At 40.6% G+C, this 20,391-nt stretch overlaps 1 long non-coding RNA gene across 1 annotated transcript; it reads right to left on the minus strand.

Moving 5' to 3' along the window:
- Positions 1-10,482: 10,482 nt before the first annotated feature.
- On the minus strand, positions 10,483-11,077 carry LOC137128506 (uncharacterized). The gene is made up of 3 exons (XR_010914584.1): positions 10,996-11,077; positions 10,662-10,719; positions 10,483-10,551 (listed from the first exon to the last, which is right to left on the minus strand). It is a non-coding gene; the product is annotated as an uncharacterized lncRNA (long non-coding RNA).
- Positions 11,078-20,391: the final 9,314 nt, after the last annotated feature.

Consider the following 20,391-nt stretch of genomic DNA (forward strand, 5'->3'; position numbering starts at 1 on the left):
TTCTTTCTTTCTTTCTTTCTTTCTTTCTTTCTTACTTACTTACTTACTTACTTACTTATAAACACATTGGACGATATGGAGAAGGGACGTCTCTGGACACTAACGTCCAAACATTAACGTAAATCGATTGGTGCAAACATCATGGTTCATATTTACTGAGCTAATCATTTCATTTAATTGTTCTGCTGACAGTAGGCAGGGAGAATAAATTCTTATATCACCTGCTCTTTAAACAACACCTGGTCAGTCACTTAAACCACTTGTGGTGTGAATAACACTTTGTGTTACTTTTTTCCAATCGTCAATATGTTTGTTTTGTTGGACTGCAGACAAGAGATCAGTTTGTGTTTTGTGCAATAACAATGTTACTGGATATTATTAATTCCCTGATAAAAATTTGGTTCTTCATTCTGAAAATACTCAAGATAAAAGATAATATGAGGTAAAATCAAGATAATTATAATTAGAGCGCATTTGAAGGGCAATATGTCAGTGGTACTATTGAAACATGTGATTATTAGTTTTGTAATAATAAGGTAATGGGCATTTCAGAAAAGCAAAATCAGATATAAAATAATATTGTGTTGATTTTTCTTAGGTTTCCAGTTACTAAAAACTGATGTGAAAAGACTTCAGATATTTTTGAAACATTTTTAATCACCAATACAAATTGATGTGCTGCCCTTCCATATCCCACATTTCAGGAACTAAAAGAAATCTGGTCCACATAGTTATGTTTAAAGAAATAAATGTAGAGTCTGAAGCTAGATACATACATGATATGATCATATTATATAAAATAAATTATTAGAGCTTAAAATAACTAAATTGATTAGACCCAAACTGAGGCCTAATCCTAAATAAAATATCAAACATATCTTACAAAAAACAGCAACATTTTGTTTGTTACATGTAACATTTTAATAGATTTACTTTATTTCATGGAGTGTTAGCATACAAATGCATAAGGAGGCTACAGAAGAATCAAAGCAGTATATCGTGCACAGCATAGTGAGCATCAGAAAATATAATGCCATCAAAAACAAATAGCTAAACCATAGAGTTCTTAAATATCTGTCCATGTTGCTTAGTCCATTCTTATTTTTATAGCTTATATGGATCTGAGTGGTCATTAAAGCCAAAGTAAAATACAAACATATACTGATGTCAATGAAAGAAAGACAAAACTACTACATTGTATACATCAACAAATCGATGATCATGAAAAACTATTGTATTAACTTTTGTTTAACAAAGACACAAACGCCAGATATAAAGAATGGCCACAGAACATAATAAATTAGTGGAAAATTTTCAGTCTCTCCATAATAATACAATGTGTAATTAATACAATTGTTCCTCATTTGTTTTAGTCCAGCTTCTAATTCCAGAAGACTGATGTAGTGACTGCTATGATTAAAAGAAAACTTATCTTGTTGGTGACTGAAGAAGAGGCTGTAGTTGTTGTCGCAGCAGCTGTAGTTTTTGTGGCAGCAGCTGTGGTTTTTGTGGCTTCAGCAACAGTTGTTGTGGTTCCACCAGCAGCTAAGGTTGTTGTTCCTCCTGCAACAGTGGCTGTTGTGGTTGCACCGGCAGCTGAGGTTGTGGTTGCACCAGCAGCTGTGGTTGTTGTGGCACCAGCAGCTGTGGTTGTTGTGGCTCTAGCAGCAGTGGTTGTTGTTCCTCCAGCAACAGTTGTTGTGGTTGCACCAGCAGCTAAGGTCGTCGTTCCTCCTGTAACAGTAGCTGTTGTGGTTCCAACAGCTGTGGTCGTAGTAGTTTCTGCAGTTGTTGTAGTAACTGCTGTGGTTGTAGTGTCTGCTATTATTGTAGTAGTTGTAGTAGTTTCTGCAGTTGTTGTAGTAACTGGGGTCGTTGTAGTTTCTGCAGTTGTTGTAGTAACTGCGGTGATTGTAGTTTCTGCAGTTGTTGTAGTAACTGGGGTGGTTGTAGTTTCTGCAGTTGTTGTAGTAACTGGGGTGGTTGTAGTTTCTGCAGTTGTTGTAGTAACTGGGGTGGTTGTAATTTCTGCAGTTGTTGTAGTAACTGGGGTGGTTGTAGTAGTGTCTGCAGTTGTTGTAGTAACTGGGGTGGTTGTAGTTTCTGCAGTTGTTGTAGTAACTGGGGTGGTTGTAGTTTCTGCAGTTGTTGTAGTAACTGGGGTGGTTGTAGTTTCTGCAGTTGTTGTAGTAACTTTGGTGGTTGTAGTTTCTGCAGTTGTTGTAGTAACTGGGGTGGTTGTAGTTTCTGCAGTTGTTGTAGTAACTGGGGTGGTTGTAGTAGTTTCTGCAGTTGTTGTAGTAACTGGGGTGGTTGTAGTTTCTGCAGTTGTTGTAGTAACTGGGGTGGTTGTAGTAGTGTCTGCAGTTGTTGTAGTAACTGGGGTGGTTGTAGTAGTGTCTGCAGTTGTTGTAGTAACTGGGGTGGTTGTAGTAGTGTCTGCAGTTGTTGTAGTAACTGGGGTGGTTGTAGTTTCTGCAGTTGTTGTAGTAACTTTGGTGGTTGTAGTTTCTGCAGTTGTTGTAGTAACTGGGGTCGTTGTAGTAGTGTCTGCAGTTGTTGTAGTAACTGGGGTGGTTGTAGTTTCTGCAGTTGTTGTAGCGACTGGGGTGGTTGTAGTTTCTGCAGTTGTTGTAGTAACTGGGGTGGTTGTAGTTTCTGCAGTTGTTGTAGTAACTTTGGTGGTTGTAGTTTCTGCAGTTGTTGTAGTAACTGGGGTCGTTGTAGTAGTTTCTGCAGTTGTTGTAGTAACTGGGGTCGTTGTAGTATCTGCAGTTGTTGTAGTAACTGGGGTGGTTGTAGTAGTTTCTGCAGTTGTTGTAGTAACTGGGGTCGTTGTAGTTTCTGCAGTTGTTGTAGTAACTGGGCTGTTTGTAGTTTCTGCAGTTGTTGTAGTAACTGGGGTGGTTGTAGTTTCTGCAGTTGTTGTAGTAACTGGGGTGGTTGTAGTTTCTGCAGTTGTTGTAGTAACTGGGGTGGTTGTAGTTTCTGCAGTTGTTGTAGTAACTGGGGTGGTTGTAGTTTCTGCAGTTGTTGTAGCGACTGGGGTGGTTGTAGTTTCTGCAGTTGTTGTAGTAACTGGGGTGGTTGTAGTTTCTGCAGTTGTTGTAGTAACTTTGGTGGTTGTAGTTTCTGCAGTTGTTGTAGTAACTGGGGTCGTTGTAGTAGTTTCTGCAGTTGTTGTAGTAACTGGGCTGTTTGTAGTTTCTGCAGTTGTTGTACTAACTGGGGTGGTTGTAGTTTCTGCAGTTGTTGTAGTAACTGGGGTGGTTGTAGTTTCTGCAGTTGTTGTAGTAACTGGGGTGGTTGTAGTTTCTGCAGTTGATGTAGTAACTGGGGTGGTTGTAGTTTCTGCAGTTCTTGTAGTAACTGGGGTAGTTGTAGTTTCTGCAGTTGTTGTAGTAACTAGGGTGGTTGTAGTTTCTGCAGTTGTTGTAGTAACTGGGCTGGTTGTACTTTCTGCAGTTGTTGTAGTAACTGGGGTGGTTGTAGTTTCTGCAGTTGTTGTAGTAACTGGGGTGGTTGTAGTTTCTGCATTTGTTGTAGTAACTGGGGTGGTTGTAGTTTCTGCAGTTGTTGTAGTAACTGTGCTGGTTGTAGTTTCTGCAGTTGTTGTAGTAACTGGGGTGGTTGTAGTAGTGTCTGTAGTTGTTGTAGTAACTGGGGTGGTTGTAGTTTCTGCAGTTGTTGTAGTAACTGGGGTGGTTGTAGTTTCTGCAGTTGTTGTAGTAACTGGGCTGGTTGTAGATTCTGCAGTTGTTGTAGTAACTGGGGTGGTTGTAGTTTCTGCAGTTGTTGTAGTAACTGGGGTGGTTGTAGTAGTGTCTGCAGTTGTTGTAGTAACTGGGGTGGTTGTAGTTTCTGCAGTTGTTGTAGTAACTGGGGTGGTTGTAGTTTCTGCAGTTGTTGTAGTAACTGGGCTGGTTGTAGATTCTGCAGTTGTTGTAGTAACTGGGGTGGTTGTAGTTTCTGCAGTTGTTGTAGTAACTGGGGTGGTTGTAGTTTCTGCAGTTGTTGTAGTAACTGGGGTGGTTGTAGTTTCTGCAGTTGTAGTAACTGGGGTGGTTGTAGTTTCTGCAGTTGTTGTAGTAACTGGGGTGGTTGTAGTAGTGTCTGCAGTTGTTGTAGTAACTGGGGTGGTTGTAGTAGTGTCTGCAGTTGTTGTAGTAACTGGGGTGGTTGTAGTAGTGTCTGCAGTTGTTGTAGTAACTGGGGTGGTTGTAGTTTCTGCAGTTGATGTAGTAACTGGGGTGATTGTAGTTTCTGCAGTTGTTGTAGTAACTGGGCTGGTTGTAGATTCTGCAGTTGTTGTAGTAACTGGGGTGGTTGTAGTTTCTGCAGCTGTTGTAGTAACTGGGGTGGTTATAGTTTCTGCAGTTGTTGTAGTAACTGGGGTGGTTGTAGTTTCTGCAGTTGTTGTAGTAACTGGGGTGGTTGTAGTTTCTGCAGTTGTTGTAGTAACTGGGGTGGTTGTAGTAGTGTCTGCAGTTGTTGTAGTAACTGGGGTGGTTGTAGTTTCTGCAGTTGTTGTAGTAACTGGGGTGGTTGTAGTTTCTGCAGTTGTTGTAGTAACTGGGGTGGTTGTAGTTTCTGCAGTTGTTGTAGTAACCGGGGTGGTTGTAGTAGTGTCTGCAGTTGTTGTAGTAACTGGGGTGGTTGTAGTTTCTGCAGTTGTTGTAGTAACTGGGGTGGTTGTAGTTTCTGCAGTAGTTGTAGTAACTGGGGTGGTTGTAGTTTCTGCAGTTGTTGTAGTAACTGGGGTGGTTGTAGTTTCTGCAGTAGTTGTAGTAACTGGGGTGGTTGTAGTTTCTGCAGTTGTTGTAGTAACTGGGGTGGTTGTAGTTTCTGCAGTTGTTGTAGTAACTGGGCTGGTTGTAGATTCTGCAGTTGTTGTAGTAACTGGGGTGGTTGTAGTTTCTGCAGCTGTTGTAGTAACTGGGGTGGTTGTAGTTTCTGCAGTTGTTGTAGTAACTGGGGTGGTTGTAGTTTCTGCAGTAGTTGTAGTAACTGGGGTGGTTGTAGTTTCTGCAGTTGTTGTAGTAACTGGGGTGGTTGTAGTTTCTGCAGTTGTTGTAGTAACTGGGCTGGTTGTAGTTTCTGCAGTTGTTGTAGTAACTATGGTGGTTGTAGTTTCTGCAGTTGTTGTAGTAACTGGGGTGGTTGTAGTTTCTCCAGTTGTTGTAGTAACTGGGGTGGTTGTAGTTTCTGCAGTTGTTGTAGTAACTGGGGTGGTTGTAGTTTCTGCAGTTGTTGTAGTAACTGGGGTGGTTGTAGTTTCTGCAGTTGTTGTAGTAACTGGGGTGGTTGTAGTTTCTGCAGTTGTTGTAGTAACTGGGGTGGTTGTAGTTTCTGCATTTGTTGTAGTAACTGGGGTGGTTGTAGTTTCTGCATTTGTTGTAGTAACTGGGGTGGTTGTAGTTTCTGCAGTTGTTGTAGTAACTGGGGTGGTTGTAGTTTCTGCAGTTGTTGTAGTAACTGGGGTGGTTGTAGTTTCTGCAGTTGTTGTAGTAACTGGGGTGGTTGTAGTTTCTGCATTTGTTGTAGTAACTGGGGTGGTTGTAGTTTCTGCAGTTGTTGTAGTAACTGGGCTGGTTGTAGTTTCTGCAGTTGTTGTAGTAACTGGGCTGGTTGTAGTTTCTGCAGTTGTTGTAGTAACTGGGGTGGTTGTAGTTTCTGCAGTTGTTGTAGTAACTGGGGTTAATGTAGTTTCTGCAGTTGTTGTAGTAACTGGGGTGGTTGTAGTTTCTGCAGTTGTTGTAGTAACTGGGGTGGTTGTAGTTTCTGCAGTTGTTGTAGTAACTGGGGTGGTTGTAGTAGTGTCTGCAGTTGTTGTAGTAACTGGGGTGGTTGTAGTAGTGTCTGCAGTTGTTGTAGTAACTGGGGTGGTTGTAGTTTCTGCAGTTGATGTAGTAACTGGGGTGGTTGTAGTTTCTGCAGTTGTTGTAGTAACTGGGCTGGTTGTAGATTCTGCAGTTGTTGTAGTAACTGCTGTGGTTGTAGTTTCTGCAGCTGTTGTAGTAACTGGGGTGGTTATAGTTTCTGCAGTTGTTGTAGTAACTGGGGTGGTTGTAGTTTCTGCAGTTGTTGTAGTAACTGGGGTGGTTGTAGTTTCTGCAGTTGTTGTAGTAACTGGGGTGGTTGTAGTTTCTGCAGTTGTTGTATTAACCGGGGTGGTTGTAGTAGTGTCTGCAGTTGTTGTAGTAACTGGGGTGGTTGTAGTAGTGTCTGCAGTTGTTGTAGTAACTGGGGTGGTTGTAGTTTCTGCAGTTGTTGTAGTAACTGGGGTGGTTGTAGTTTCTGCAGTTGTTGTAGTAACTGGGCTGGTTGTAGATTCTGCAGTTGTTGTAGTAACTGGGGTGGTTGTAGTTTCTGCAGTTGTTGTAGTAACTGGGCTGGTTGTAGATTCTGCAGTTGTTGTAGTAACTGGGGTGGTTGTAGTTTCTGCAGCTGTTGTAGTAACTGGGGTGGTTGTAGTTTCTGCAGTTGTTGTAGTAACTGGGGTGGTTGTAGTTTCTGCAGTTGTTGTAGTAACTTGGGTGGTTGTAGTTTCTGCAGTTGTTGTAGTAACTGGGGTGGTTGTAGTTTCTGCAGTTGTTGTAGTAACTGGGGTGGTTGTAGTAGTGTCTGCAGTTGTTGTAGTAACTGAGGTGGTTGTAGTCGTGTCTGCAGTTGTTGTAGTAACTGGGGTGGTTGTAGTAGTGTCTGCAGTTGTTGTAGTAACTGGGGTGGTTGTAGTTTCTGCAGTAGTTGTAGTAACTGGGGTGGTTGTAGTTTCTGCAGTTGTTGTAGTAACTGGGGTGGTTGTAGTTTCTGCAGTTGTTGTAGTAACTGGGGTGGTTGTAGTTTCTGCAGTTGTTGTAGTAACTGGGGTGGTTGTAGTTTCTGCAGTTGTTGTAGTAACTGGGGTGGTTGTAGTTTCTGCAGTTGTTGTAGTAACTGGGGTGGTTGTAGTTTCTGCAGTTGTTGTAGTAACTGGGGTGGTTGTAGTTTCTGCAGTTGTTGTAGTAACTGGGGTGGTTGTAGTTTCTGCAGTTGTTGTAGTAACTGGGGTGGTTGTAGTTTCTGCATTTGTTGTAGTAACTGGGGTGGTTGTAGTTTCTGCATTTGTTGTAGTAACTGGGGTCGTTGTAGTTTCTGCAGTTGTTGTAGTAACTGGGGTGGTTGTAGTTTCTGCAGTTGTTGTAGTAACTGGGGTGGTTGTAGTTTCTGCAGTTGTTGTAGTAACTGGGGTGGTTGTAGTTTCTGCATTTGTTGTAGTAACTGGGGTGGTTGTAGTTTCTGCAGTTGTTGTAGTAACTGGGCTGGTTGTAGTTTCTGCAGTTGTTGTAGTAACTGGGCTGGTTGTAGTTTCTGCAGTTGTTGTAGTAACTGGGCTGGTTGTAGTTTCTGCAGTTGTTGTAGTAACTGGGGTGGTTGTAGTTTCTGCAGTTGTTGTAGTAACTGGGGTTAATGTAGTTTCTGCAGTTGTTGTAGTAACTGGAGTGGTTGTAGTTTCTGCAGTTGTTGTAGTAACTGGGGTGGTTGTAGTTTCTGCAGTTGTTGTAGTAACTGGGGTGGTTGTAGTTTCTGCAGTTGTTGTAGTAACTGGGGTGGTTGTAGTTTCTGCAGTTGTTGTAGTAACTGGGGTGGTTGTAGTAGTGTCTGCAGTTGTTGTAGTAACTGGGGTGGTTGTAGTTTCTGCAGTTGTTGTAGTAACTGGGGTGGTTGTAGTAGTGTCTGTAGTTGTTGTAGTAACTGGGGTGGTTGTAGTTTCTGCAGTTGTTGTAGTAACTGGGGTGGTTGTAGTTTCTGCAGTTGTTGTAGTAACTGGGGTGGTTGTAGTTTCTGCAGTTGTTGTAGTAACTGGGGTGGTTGTAGTTTCTGCAGTTGTTGTAGTAACTGGGGTGGTTGTAGTTTCTCCAGTTGTTGTAGTAACTGGGGTCGTTGTAGTATCTGCAGTTGTTGTAGTAACTGGGGTGGTTGTAGTAGTTTCTGCAGTTGTTGTAGTAACTGGGGTGGTTGTAGTTTCTGCAGTTGTTGTAGTAACTGGGGTGGTTGTAGTAGTGTCTGCAGTTGTTGTAGTAACTGGGGTGGTTGTAGTTTCTGCAGTTGTTGTAGTAACTGGGGTGGTTGTAGTTTCTGCAGTTGTTGTAGTAACTGGGGTTGTTGTAGTAGTGTCTGCAGTTGTTGTAGTAACTGGGGTGTTTGTAGTAGTGTCTGTAGTTGTTGTAGTAACTGGGGTGGTTGTAGTTTCTGCAGTTGTTGTAGTAACTGGGGTGGTTGTAGTTTCTCCAGTTGTTGTAGTAACTGGGGTGGTTGTAGTTTCTGCAGTTGTTGTAGTAACTGGGGTGGTTGTAGTTTCTGCAGTTGTTGTAGTAACTGGGGTGGTTGTAGTTTCTCCAGTTGTTGTAGTAACTGGGGTGGTTGTAGTTTCTGCAGTTGTTGTAGTAACTGGGGTGGTTGTAGTTTCTGCAGTTGTTGTAGTAACTGGGGTGGTTGTAGTTTCTCCAGTTGTTGTAGTAACTGGTGTGGTTGTAGTTTCTGCAGTTGTTGTAGTAACTGGGGTCGTTGTAGTATCTGCAGTTGTTGTAGTAACTGGGGTGGTTGTAGTAGTTTCTGCAGTTGTTGTAGTAACTGGGGTGGTTGTAGTAGTTTCTGCAGTTGTTGTAGTAACTGGGGTTGTTGTAGTATCTGCAGTTGTTGTAGTAACTGGGGTGGTTGTAGTAGTTTCTGCAGTTGTTGTAGTAACTGGGGTGGTTGTAGTTTCTGCAGTTGTTGTAGTAACTGGGGTGGTTGTAGTTTCTGCAGTTGTTGTAGTAACTGGGGTGGTTGTAGTTTCTGCAGTTGTTGTAGTAACTGGGGTGGTTGTAGTTTCTGCATTTGTTGTAGTAACTGGGGTGGTTGTAGTTTCTGCAGTTGTTGTAGTAACTGGGCTGGTTGTAGTTTCTGCAGTTGTTGTAGTAACTGGGCTGGTTGTAGTTTCTGCAGTTGTTGTAGTAACTGGGCTGGTTGTAGTTTCTGCAGTTGTTGTAGTAACTGGGGTGGTTGTAGTTTCTGCAGTTGTTGTAGTAACTGGGGTTAATGTAGTTTCTGCAGTTGTTGTAGTAACTGGAGTGGTTGTAGTTTCTGCAGTTGTTGTAGTAACTGGGGTGGTTGTAGTTTCTGCAGTTGTTGTAGTAACTGGGGTGGTTGTAGTTTCTGCAGTTGTTGTAGTAACTGGGGTGGTTGTAGTTTCTGCAGTTGTTGTAGTAACTGGGGTGGTTGTAGTAGTGTCTGCAGTTGTTGTAGTAACTGGGGTGGTTGTAGTTTCTGCAGTTGTTGTAGTAACTGGGGTGGTTGTAGTAGTGTCTGTAGTTGTTGTAGTAACTGGGGTGGTTGTAGTTTCTGCAGTTGTTGTAGTAACTGGGGTGGTTGTAGTTTCTGCAGTTGTTGTAGTAACTGGGGTGGTTGTAGTTTCTGCAGTTGTTGTAGTAACTGGGGTGGTTGTAGTTTCTGCAGTTGTTGTAGTAACTGGGGTGGTTGTAGTTTCTCCAGTTGTTGTAGTAACTGGTGTGGTTGTAGTTTCTCCAGTTGTTGTAGTAACTGGGGTCGTTGTAGTATCTGCAGTTGTTGTAGTAACTGGGGTGGTTGTAGTAGTTTCTGCAGTTGTTGTAGTAACTGGGGTGGTTGTAGTTTCTGCAGTTGTTGTAGTAACTGGGGTGGTTGTAGTAGTGTCTGCAGTTGTTGTAGTAACTGGGGTGGTTGTAGTTTCTGCAGTTGTTGTAGTAACTGGGGTGGTTGTAGTTTCTGCAGTTGTTGTAGTAACTGGGGTTGTTGTAGTAGTGTCTGCAGTTGTTGTAGTAACTGGGGTGTTTGTAGTAGTGTCTGTAGTTGTTGTAGTAACTGGGGTGGTTGTAGTTTCTGCAGTTGTTGTAGTAACTGGGGTGGTTGTAGTTTCTCCAGTTGTTGTAGTAACTGGGGTGGTTGTAGTTTCTGCAGTTGTTGTAGTAACTGGGGTGGTTGTAGTTTCTGCAGTTGTTGTAGTAACTGGGGTGGTTGTAGTTTCTCCAGTTGTTGTAGTAACTGGGGTGGTTGTAGTTTCTGCAGTTGTTGTAGTAACTGGGGTGGTTGTAGTTTCTGCAGTTGTTGTAGTAACTGGGGTGGTTGTAGTTTCTCCAGTTGTTGTAGTAACTGGTGTGGTTGTAGTTTCTGCAGTTGTTGTAGTAACTGGGGTCGTTGTAGTATCTGCAGTTGTTGTAGTAACTGGGGTGGTTGTAGTAGTTTCTGCAGTTGTTGTAGTAACTGGGGTGGTTGTAGTAGTTTCTGCAGTTGTTGTAGTAACTGGGGTCGTTGTAGTATCTGCAGTTGTTGTAGTAACTGGGGTGGTTGTAGTAGTTTCTGCAGTTGTTGTAGTAACTGGGGTGGTTGTAGTTTCTGCAGTTGTTGTAGTAACTGGGGTGGTTGTAGTTTCTGCAGTTGTTGTAGTAACTGGGGTGGTTGTAGTTTCTGCAGTTGTTGTAGTAACTGGGGTGGTTGTAGTGTCTATAGTTGTTGTAGTAGTTGCAGAAGTTTCTGTCTGTCCATTGCCTGAAGCTTTTCAGTGGTGACATCAATGCATCCAATTAATATTTTGTTTAGTTTTTTGCGATTTTTGTTAAGAGTGTTTGTTAAAATGTCCGTAGTAATAAATGGTTTCAACTCACCAACACAGAGAAGACAGATGATGACACAGATCTTCATGATTGTTGTTAAAAGTTTTTTCTGTGTAAAGTAGAGAATCAATCATTTTTATTCTGTGTGAGACACAACTTCATCATTGTTGTGAGAAGCTGTCAGTCAGGTTCTTGTGCAGTATTATATGAGCAAATCAAGCTTTTGTACAAAGTTTTTCTGTTAATGAAGCTAAGAAAATACCAACATTCATACTCAATCTTCAAAACTGAACATTTGTTTTTTCATCTGAGATTTAAGAACAATAGATTTATGGAGTGTCTTTTTTCATTGGGTCAATCCATAAGTATAATATAAAAGACTTACAGATTCCATGTCCTGTTGACTTGTCGCTCACTGACTTTGTGATGTTCTCTGATTCGTCCTGCTCAGGTTCCTCTGCAGTGTCCTCGTTGATGCCTGTCCCTGAACACACAGCACCTTTTATACCCACACAGAGCAGGTGAGGTGACATCAGGTTCACATTAAAGACGTAAATGAATTCTATGAGTAATGTGTTTGTCCTGCATCAGGTGTGGCCTCTCATTTTTCTGTTATATATAGTAACTGGCTGATTGGATGTTTTCAGACACAATGGATTTTAGTACTGTTTTTTTTAGACACCTGTTCCTGATAGCAGCAAGGTTCTGGTTTCAAACATGCTGACATGCACAATCTCAATGTATTTCAAATTTAGTTAATTGGTGACAGTAAACTGACCCTGTGAGAGACTATAGCCCTATTTGTGGATTGAACCCCCCCCAGCTCCTTCTTTCCTTTTTTTTCCTAGGTCGAAATAAATCCATTTCATTTTGTTCCCTTTGCAAAGGAGTTTTGTTTTCCAGTATCAAGAGGTTTTAATGTTTTTATGTAGCGTGTACGGTCCACAGTCACTCCACCACACTGGCCACGCATAACTTTACACTAAAAAAAGTTCAACTCCAGCACGAAGCAGGAAACATAAAATGTACATATGCAAATAGTGCAAACGACGGAACATTCATCCAAATAAGACAAAACACAATAGTGCAAACAGTCATAAGACTTTTCAATACAGAAACATTCAACGCCAACCAATACGCTGGTTCTGGAGACTTTGGAAAGAAGCACGTTATGTAGATACTTGCAAAATGTAAAACACTGAGTCAGATGAAACACAAATCAGGGGTCAGACACAGGGGTCTGCAAGGACAGAGTCTCCTTCACAGGTTTGCACGTATTAGTGTGGAGTTAAATACATTGATTTTTGCTTTGAGTTGACTCACCTGTCAGTGATTCTGATCACAAATTCTACTCTTTATTTTATTGTGCTTGTTTGTTTTAATCCATAATCTTTGTAAAGTCATCCTTTTTGGGGTCCAGGTAATATTGAACTGTTTGCAGGCACGTGATGGATACAAATATACTACAGACGACTTTTTCTTCTCTAATTTGCAGTACAATTAATCCTTGTCTGTGGTCACACAACATTCTTTGATCATATTTCAGTTTGTGGCTCTGGGTTTATCTGGCTCGGACCCCTGCTTGTTGATGTTCGTGTATTTGTGGAGAACACAGGAGGGAATGGTCCCCTGGCCATGTGCAGTGAAACCCTCTCTGTTTCCATGGTTTTGTCATTTTGTGTCTATTCCTGGATGGTTTGTGATCGTTAACGGTCATTTTGAGCCTCTTATATATATAGTTTTACGTCACAGATAAGGAAATGTGGGAACTTGACACCATCTTGCGATCTATGAGGTTGTTTACATGGGCCTGTGGTTTCTTTTGTTTGGCTAAAAGAAGGGAAATTCTACAAACCCATTTATTTCAGTCCAGCCACCTTGCCGTTCCAAATGCTTCACGGTTGGCTGCAAAGTCAACAGTGTGACGGAACAAAAAGGGAACAGTAAGAACATTGTGCAAACATCCTGAGAATAATGCAAACATTGCTATGATTTGCAAAATAGACTAAAACATACAAATAAAGAAGATATGATCAATAGAACTAACAGTGAAATGTGACATTCATTTGATTACAAACTCACAGAAGTAAGCAGAGCCTGCTCCTGTGGTGTAACACGCCTGTATCCAGAACCAAATATCTGCTCATTCTCACCAGACCACAGCACCTATGATTAAATATGTCCATGAAACATGGAAATAATGGCTACGCTTAAATAAGCACTGCCTAAAAGCTGAATCATAAATCAGAGAAGAGAAAATCAGAGAAATGCACTTTTTGCCAGTATCAGTGCCATTAAAGGGACTTTTTTCTACTGTGAGTAAAATGTAGCTAATCGGCTTAGTACTTTTAAATGAGTAATATATTTGAAGTACTTGTAGTGGAGAATTATTTAAACCAGCACTTGCACTTTAACTAGAGTACTGAGTTTGTGTACTTCTACCATCTCTGTACACAGTGTATCACATGTTGCTGTGCATGGGGCTGTGTAGCTGCAGACTGCTCGGGGTGGACATGCTGACCCTGGTCCTCCGTGACATTATTAAGACCTCCAGTGGTAGGTTTTTATAGACTTGGAGATTCTCTTTTTAATTCACATTTTAAGCAGTGTGTATTTAAAGAAGTATGTTTAGCACATACGTATGTGCGTGCACTCACATGCATTCCATTGACCACACCTTTTTACAAATAGCTCTTCCTTTTTCTCTTTGACCCATCGTGATCATAAGGACATTTATAGACTGGATGGGACTTTTAGAAAGCACATTTTTAGCGCTTTAATTAGCGGAGCCACTGTGCCAAGAAGGAAATAGTGTAAACTCTCATCTTAAAAGTTCAACTTATGCTATAAAAAACTATAATTCAAGGCATAAAGTGAAAAGATGTTTCTGTGCTTTCATTGTGTCTTAAAGTACACAGGTCTACTGTAATACAGGAATGTGCCACGAATATACCTGAAGGGTCTGAAAGTCAGTGGACCTGATGTGTTCATGTTAATAAATCTGTACTTCTTCTCTGTCAGTGTGATTCAGTTTTGCAGTGCATCTACAGTAGCACATGGACACGTGGACAAAAATAGCATCCACCAAAAAGCAATTAACTAATGGGAATTAGCAAATCTTTGTCTGCCTTCCTGAGAGGACAGGACTTAGCACAGGCATCAACTTCACTTTAACATTTTCAGACTGCCAACACTTGGCCTGGCACCAAGGATACTAATACAACAACAACAAGGAAATATCTTGCTTTAAACTCTTCGTCTGGAAATTCATCTAAACATTGCACTGCATGTTTACACCCTGAGCTCAATTGAACATGGGTGCTGGATTAAGGCTTTGTTGTTCTGATTAGGCAGCAATCATGCCGTTAACAGTGACTGACAGGAGACAAGTGGTTGTATAAGAAACAAAAAGGTGCTGTTAGATGTGTGCGGGTATTTTCTTGGGTGCAGCAGATTACATTGGAAGTGCAGACAAGAAAAAGTTTTGGGAAACATTTGTGCTGGACATGGAGCCAAGTTTAGGAGCAGCTTCTTACAAGCTTCGATCTCCCTAAAAACCTGAGTGGTTGGCCTCAACAAGTCCTCCGTGTTCAGGTGTAGCTTTTCTTTGAAACAGCCTTTCAGGAGAAGTGCTCTGTAGTGTTCGATGTAAAAAGGCAGCCAGCAGTGGAAAACAGGCCTGACTGTGCAGCCAGGAATGGCTGTGGAGAACTGGTAAATGTTTTGGACTCATTTAGTGCTTTTCTATCAGCGTCATTATCTGACGCTGTGGGATGAGAACATACTCAGAAGAATCGCTATTGTTACATTTTCAATTCTGTTGATACGCTCGGTGTTGCGTATTATGTGGCCATGCAGATTTGTGACAGCGTGGTCTGGTATTTGGGGCCAAATGTTAATAGCTATAACATCATTCGACACCAGTGCTGAGCTTCCAGTGATGCCATGATTTCTATGATTATGCTTGAAGAAGCACTGCATCACATCTTTTAAATGTATCCATGTGCTGTTGCAGTAACACAAACAACTGCAGCTGTGCAAACTTCAGATTTGAATGTTTGATTGTAAGTAAAATGCCTAAAACATCCCTTAAGTGTTAATGTTGGACCAAGACCAGATTCTTCAGATGGTTTGTCTCGTCCCCCGTGATGAGCGGCTGCTTTTTACATCATTAAATTTATAAAAATATACCTGATGTTTTTTTTTTTTTTGATGGTAAAGTTAGAAATAGATCCAGAATGTTGATGGTGCTAAAAATGTCTAAAATGTTGACTAACACCTCTTAACATGTGATCATTATGACGCACACAGACAGTTACACACCTATACACATTCTTTGGTACTGGACAATGACTGTGAGCCCTTGTTTTGTTGTCCACATTGTGTAGGCATCTGTTCATAGCCTCAGGATGACGATCACTGTACTTTCTTCCTCCACCACAACTATATACTTCAGCTCATCCTGTTTCTTGGCTTACAATAAAGGTCACAATCATTCATCCCCGGTTATTTTAAAAAACATTTTTTCCGGTTGGGTTTTTTTTTTTTTTTTTTTGACTTTCTGGGGGGAGAAGAATGTGTCTATGACGATGGACAGGCTGTGCAGAATTGTTCCATTTGATGTGGTGTGAGGGTGTGATGAGAAACGTGGCGTGTGGCCGATGTGTGCACGTTTCTCTTTAGGATAAACTGAAAGATGTGGTATGACCTATAGATACATGGGTGCCCTGTGGCTCAGGGGTTAATGCAGGTTGTCTGCTAATCACGGTTCAATCCCCAGTCCACATGTCATGGTGTCCCTGGGCAAGACACTGAACCCTCAGTTGCCCCTGTTTTGTTTACTTGGAAGTTACTCCAGACAACAGCATCAGCTGTGAATATCATCTCTGCTCATTTTGACCGTCGGTTTTCTGCTCTCTAAGATTCAATTGACAGCAACAAATGTTGGTCCAGTACACATGGATTTGTAGACATTACTTCTTTAAGTACTTTAAGCCCCTGTCATTTATGTTAGGTAACTGTGGATGTCCCGAAACAACTTTTCCCCAGACTGAGTACAAGTACTTACAGTAGATTTCAGTACTTGCTGATACAGTGAACCCATACAAGTACTAGACTGTTTTGCTAGAATGAATTGCTGGACGGTAAAATTCTCATCAGTCCATTGCAATTAAGCAAATCCCATGAGAACAGAAATCCCACGTGTTCTTCTGTCAAAACAAAGATGGCAGCGGGAAAAAAAAGATGAAGAAAGCACAGTTTTAGGGTGAGATCCTGGCTGGAGAATCTACACAGGAACATAAAGGTAAAATAACTTCAATCTAACCCTCATTGTTGCTGATGTCAGTTGCAAATATTCAATGTTTTTTTGAATAATTTTATTTATCCTCAATAAGATCAATAATCTTAAACCATCTTAAAACAGCACAGTTGTTTTTCCACCTGTGGAGGTTGTGTCATGTTTAGTTACATGACACCTAATGAAAACATTGATATCTGAACAGGTTTTGAGTTTCCCAGAAATACACTGTCCACATACGTCAATAATCAGCTTTCAGAAATTACTTATTGTAAAACTGTTAAAAGTTGACAACAGACTAACAGCGACAGCTATTTGAAGCATGCAGCAGACACTATGATGATACCCGACACACCCATTACAAATAAATAACTGAGCTAATTAAAGGCTGGCGGCAGTGCAAACAGGAAAACCTGCAGCAGCGAGTCAAAGTTAGCGAAACACTTTGTGGGAACGGTTGCTCTTTGCATTGTGCAATATCATGTGATTAAGTATAAAACACTGTAACATAGCAACTGTATTGCTTTGTCTGCCATTTATTGTGTTTGTGTTAAATTAAACTATTTGTGCTAAACCTGAATGTTGAGGCCGCTTTACTTTATGATCATGTCATTGTAAAATATCATGTTAAAGTCTCGACTGCGCAACAAGTTCAGATATTCAGCCTCAGTCTTTGCTTCATGAATCACCGTGTGGTGAATGTTAACTGTCTTACTTCATGTACTTCTCCAACTGCAGACATTACTGAGGTCAAGACGCCACATCGGTGAACATGTATTTTTCATTATACCGTATTGTGATTTGCTGGGTGTTAGGGGAATGTAAATTCATTCTGAAACGGCTTCAAAGGGACTGAAGTGAAGTACTATTTCAGGACACTGTCTAGTTTTTGAAGTAGATTTGTGTACATGAAAGCAATGACAAGTGGCAAAGCTCTAAATAAAAAGTTCACCTATTAGCACAAGGGCACAAAATAAGTACCTACCACTAAAGGTAAGATAGACTCTTATTTTATAGGAGTGTATGTATTTAAAAAAGTTTCAAAATGCCCTCACGCGATGCCTCGATGAGCCACTGGGGAGAAAGTGGGATGAACTGGATAAATGTGAGCCCTAAGAGCAGAATAGGGCAGATAAAGAAAAAAGGCCCATTGTTGGAAAGGGCTGCACAGAGCTTTGTTGTTCATTGTGCACTGACATAATACACAGGTTGATGAACTGATTTAAAATGGATGAACGCTAATAACCTTGATGCCCTGAAGCTGGTCCGCACAGGTCGGCATCATCAGCTTCTCCGCTGTCAGCTTATGTCTCTTTATTATCTTTTGAAGAGCAAAAGTCAATATTGTGTGGATTTATGTCAGTGTGGTTCTTTTATGTTATGAACTAAAACGCAATGAGGCAGCTCCTGTTTGCACTGGGGCTGCAGGATTATCCAAAGACATTCTTTAGTTGATGTTTCACAAATGTAAAATTATAAATAAATATGCTCTGTCACACTCAATTGCGGGAAACTGTTGGAGAAAAAAAGAGCAAAGCCAGTTCCTGGATCCTCATTAAAAATCACTATTGACGTAGTCAACTAGGACATTAAAATGGTTGTGTTTACATATAAGGTGCGTTGAGATTTAGGGATTAATCGTAACAATGTGATTATTGATGGATACATTGAAAAGAAATTAATAGTGTGATTACATCCAGTTTTTAAATCTTTTGTTTGGTTGTTTCAAGATGATTCCGAATTTAATCTTAGATAAAATGAAAACATGATGAGGATAATTATCACCAATTTGTGCTCTTTGTGTGCAGCCTGATACAATAGGACTGTCAGTTTGAGGTGTGTCCTTGGTTTTACTTCTAATAAAAAGTTTCTGCTCCTGTACTGAATAGTTGGCTCACATGAGTCACGTTTGTCGTAATTCTGATTGTACATTTAATAATTCCTTTTTCTATTGTCCGGGTGAATGTACCATAAATACCTCATCTGTTTGTACTAACTGCCTGCCAGTTAAATGTGTTAATAGGCCACTCAGGCTTCAGGGAAACATGGAGCCTACGATGTGCCAAAAGAAAATACAAGACAATATGTTATTAGTTGATTTTTTCCCCCACAGCCGCAGACTAAAGCTATCAAATATACATACAGTTGTACAGAGTGTAAATTTTGTCCCAGCACTGTGGTAAAGATACCAGAAAAGGAAAATGCAAGGCCTCATTCTCCCATGTTTTTCCGGTGTTGTTTAGTCTGCAGCATTGGTGGGTCTGCTCCTATGTTGTTACCCTGCACCCTCCACTTTGGATGGTTCCAAACATCCAGTTTATCCTCCTGGCTTCAACTTCTGTGGTCGTCCTCAGGGATGGACAATTTGTTTGACCCCTTTCTCTTAATTCCAAATACGTTTTCAAGTCGTGAAATGTGTTTCAGCTTTTAAAAGCATTTTGAAGTGGAGATGGCTAAATATTTTACAAAAAAAGAGTAAAAGTAAAAAGTAGAACTTGTATAATACTAGTCTTCTATTACTATACTAGTAATAGAAGTGACCATTTTCAATGATGTTTTATATTTTTTTGATGTTTTATATAGTTTTATAAGTATATATTCTGTTCCTGCTCTCAAAGTGTGTTTTGTCATTTATCATTTTTTTCTTATTTATCATAATTCACCTGTCTCCTATGTGTAGGAGACCGGTTTTTTGGTGTTGGTGTTGAAGTGAAACACAGCAGCTCACATGGTTCACTGAATCAAACAATACACTGACATTAAGACAACAGATACATTTTCCACTTCCGTGTCTCATCATATTTCTTTTACAAAGACGCCCTCGTCCCAGCACGCAGCTGACCCTCATTCCAAAACCTCAGGAAGCCTAAAGGCTGACTGGGCTTTGTCATGACGTAGAAGAATCTGTAATGTTGCGTTGAGTGACGTGTTGACCTTTGGTTGGTGGAGCTGCTGAATTCCACAACATGATCGTTGTTGGAGACAAGAGCGTGAAGATATGAGCAAACCATAATAATTATGATGAAATATTCTAAGGTCTCTGCTAAACCAAGAATTTAGATTTGCTTTCAATCTAAATAATCTAAAATAGACATTTAATAGCTATTAATCACTTCAACATGAAAGACCGGCTGTGATTGTCCCCACCCCTCAGTGCTGTTTCCCCTCTCTGACAGCCCCACATACACAACACAGAGGAAATGCTCAGTCACTCCTGCAGCAGACGGGTTCATCGGGTCGATCAGTAAGTCACCATACATAAAAGAGGAGCTGTGCGTCTACTCTGAGATGTTTACGTTTGTTTTCATGCAGACAGAATATTATGATATTGAGGATGTGTGTGTGTGTGTGTGTGTGTGTGTGATTATTGTCATTGGTAAAATGGAAATTGTTTTTTTTTTTTTTATATGAGGTTAAAAAGTATGAATCGTTTTCAAATAAAACTAATAAACATAAAGTCACATTTAAATTAGCCAAAGAGAAAAGAAACATGATGGTGAAATGAATATATAATTTAACCAAAGCGTAAGGGAAACATTAATAAAAGCAGATGATATATGTTCTCTTGACCTGTGAGAAACTTTCTTATTTTGTAGTAATAATAGAAAAATGCAAATAAAAATGTAAATCTAAGAAAGACTTTCCTCTGAGTTCTCACCTGTGGAGCTGGCGTCATTAAAGCTATAGCAACTAAAACATGGCATTTAGTGGCACATGGTGGCAGCTACACAAAACTGCAATCTCACCGACGAGGCCTCCGCCTGCACAACCGTAGACAAGAACACTTATTAATGACACCTCTGCCCAGGTATTTTAGTGCCCTTTCTGTCTGCCTTTGTCTATTTGTAGTTCAAATCCTACAGCACATAAGATTTGTATCAACACTTTTTGTTGTTTTTGCACAAATCCAGCTCCTTAAAGAAGTAGTGCAGCAGGTTTGAACAGATCTGTCACACGAGCCTTATCAAACATCTGAACTGAACCTGACCAACATCAGCACTGGGTGTGTGTGAATAAGAGCAAACCACTGCAGCTGCTTCAACATGTCATAACAGGACTAAAATGAGGTTGAGACTGTCAAGGCCCCACGTGCTGCAATAAGAATGTTGTAATATCTTGGTCATGTAACCACAACTGAACTACAACATGCAGTAGCTGCAGAAACATGTTAAAAAGCTCAGTTAAAATAATCAAAAACATATTGAAATGTCCCAAAACACATACAACTAAAACCCGACAAATGACCTAAATTAGAAAAAAATCCAAAAATCAACCTCATATAAATAAAGACTAATATCAACTAACACAAACGTTTCCACGAACACATGCAAAATGACCACAAAGACATTTAGGAGGCTCTTCCCCTGCATGTGTCCGGGGCCCCAATTTTTCATAATCTATCCTTGAATAGAAAAATGCTGTCAGATCAGATGTATTTTCTGTGGATCATTCAGAGGCAGGACAAGATTGGACTGAGTGTGA

The sequence above is a fragment of the Channa argus genome, chromosome 1, assembly GCF_033026475.1.
Source record: "Channa argus isolate prfri chromosome 1, Channa argus male v1.0, whole genome shotgun sequence".
Taxonomy (NCBI): domain Eukaryota; kingdom Metazoa; phylum Chordata; class Actinopteri; order Anabantiformes; family Channidae; genus Channa; species Channa argus.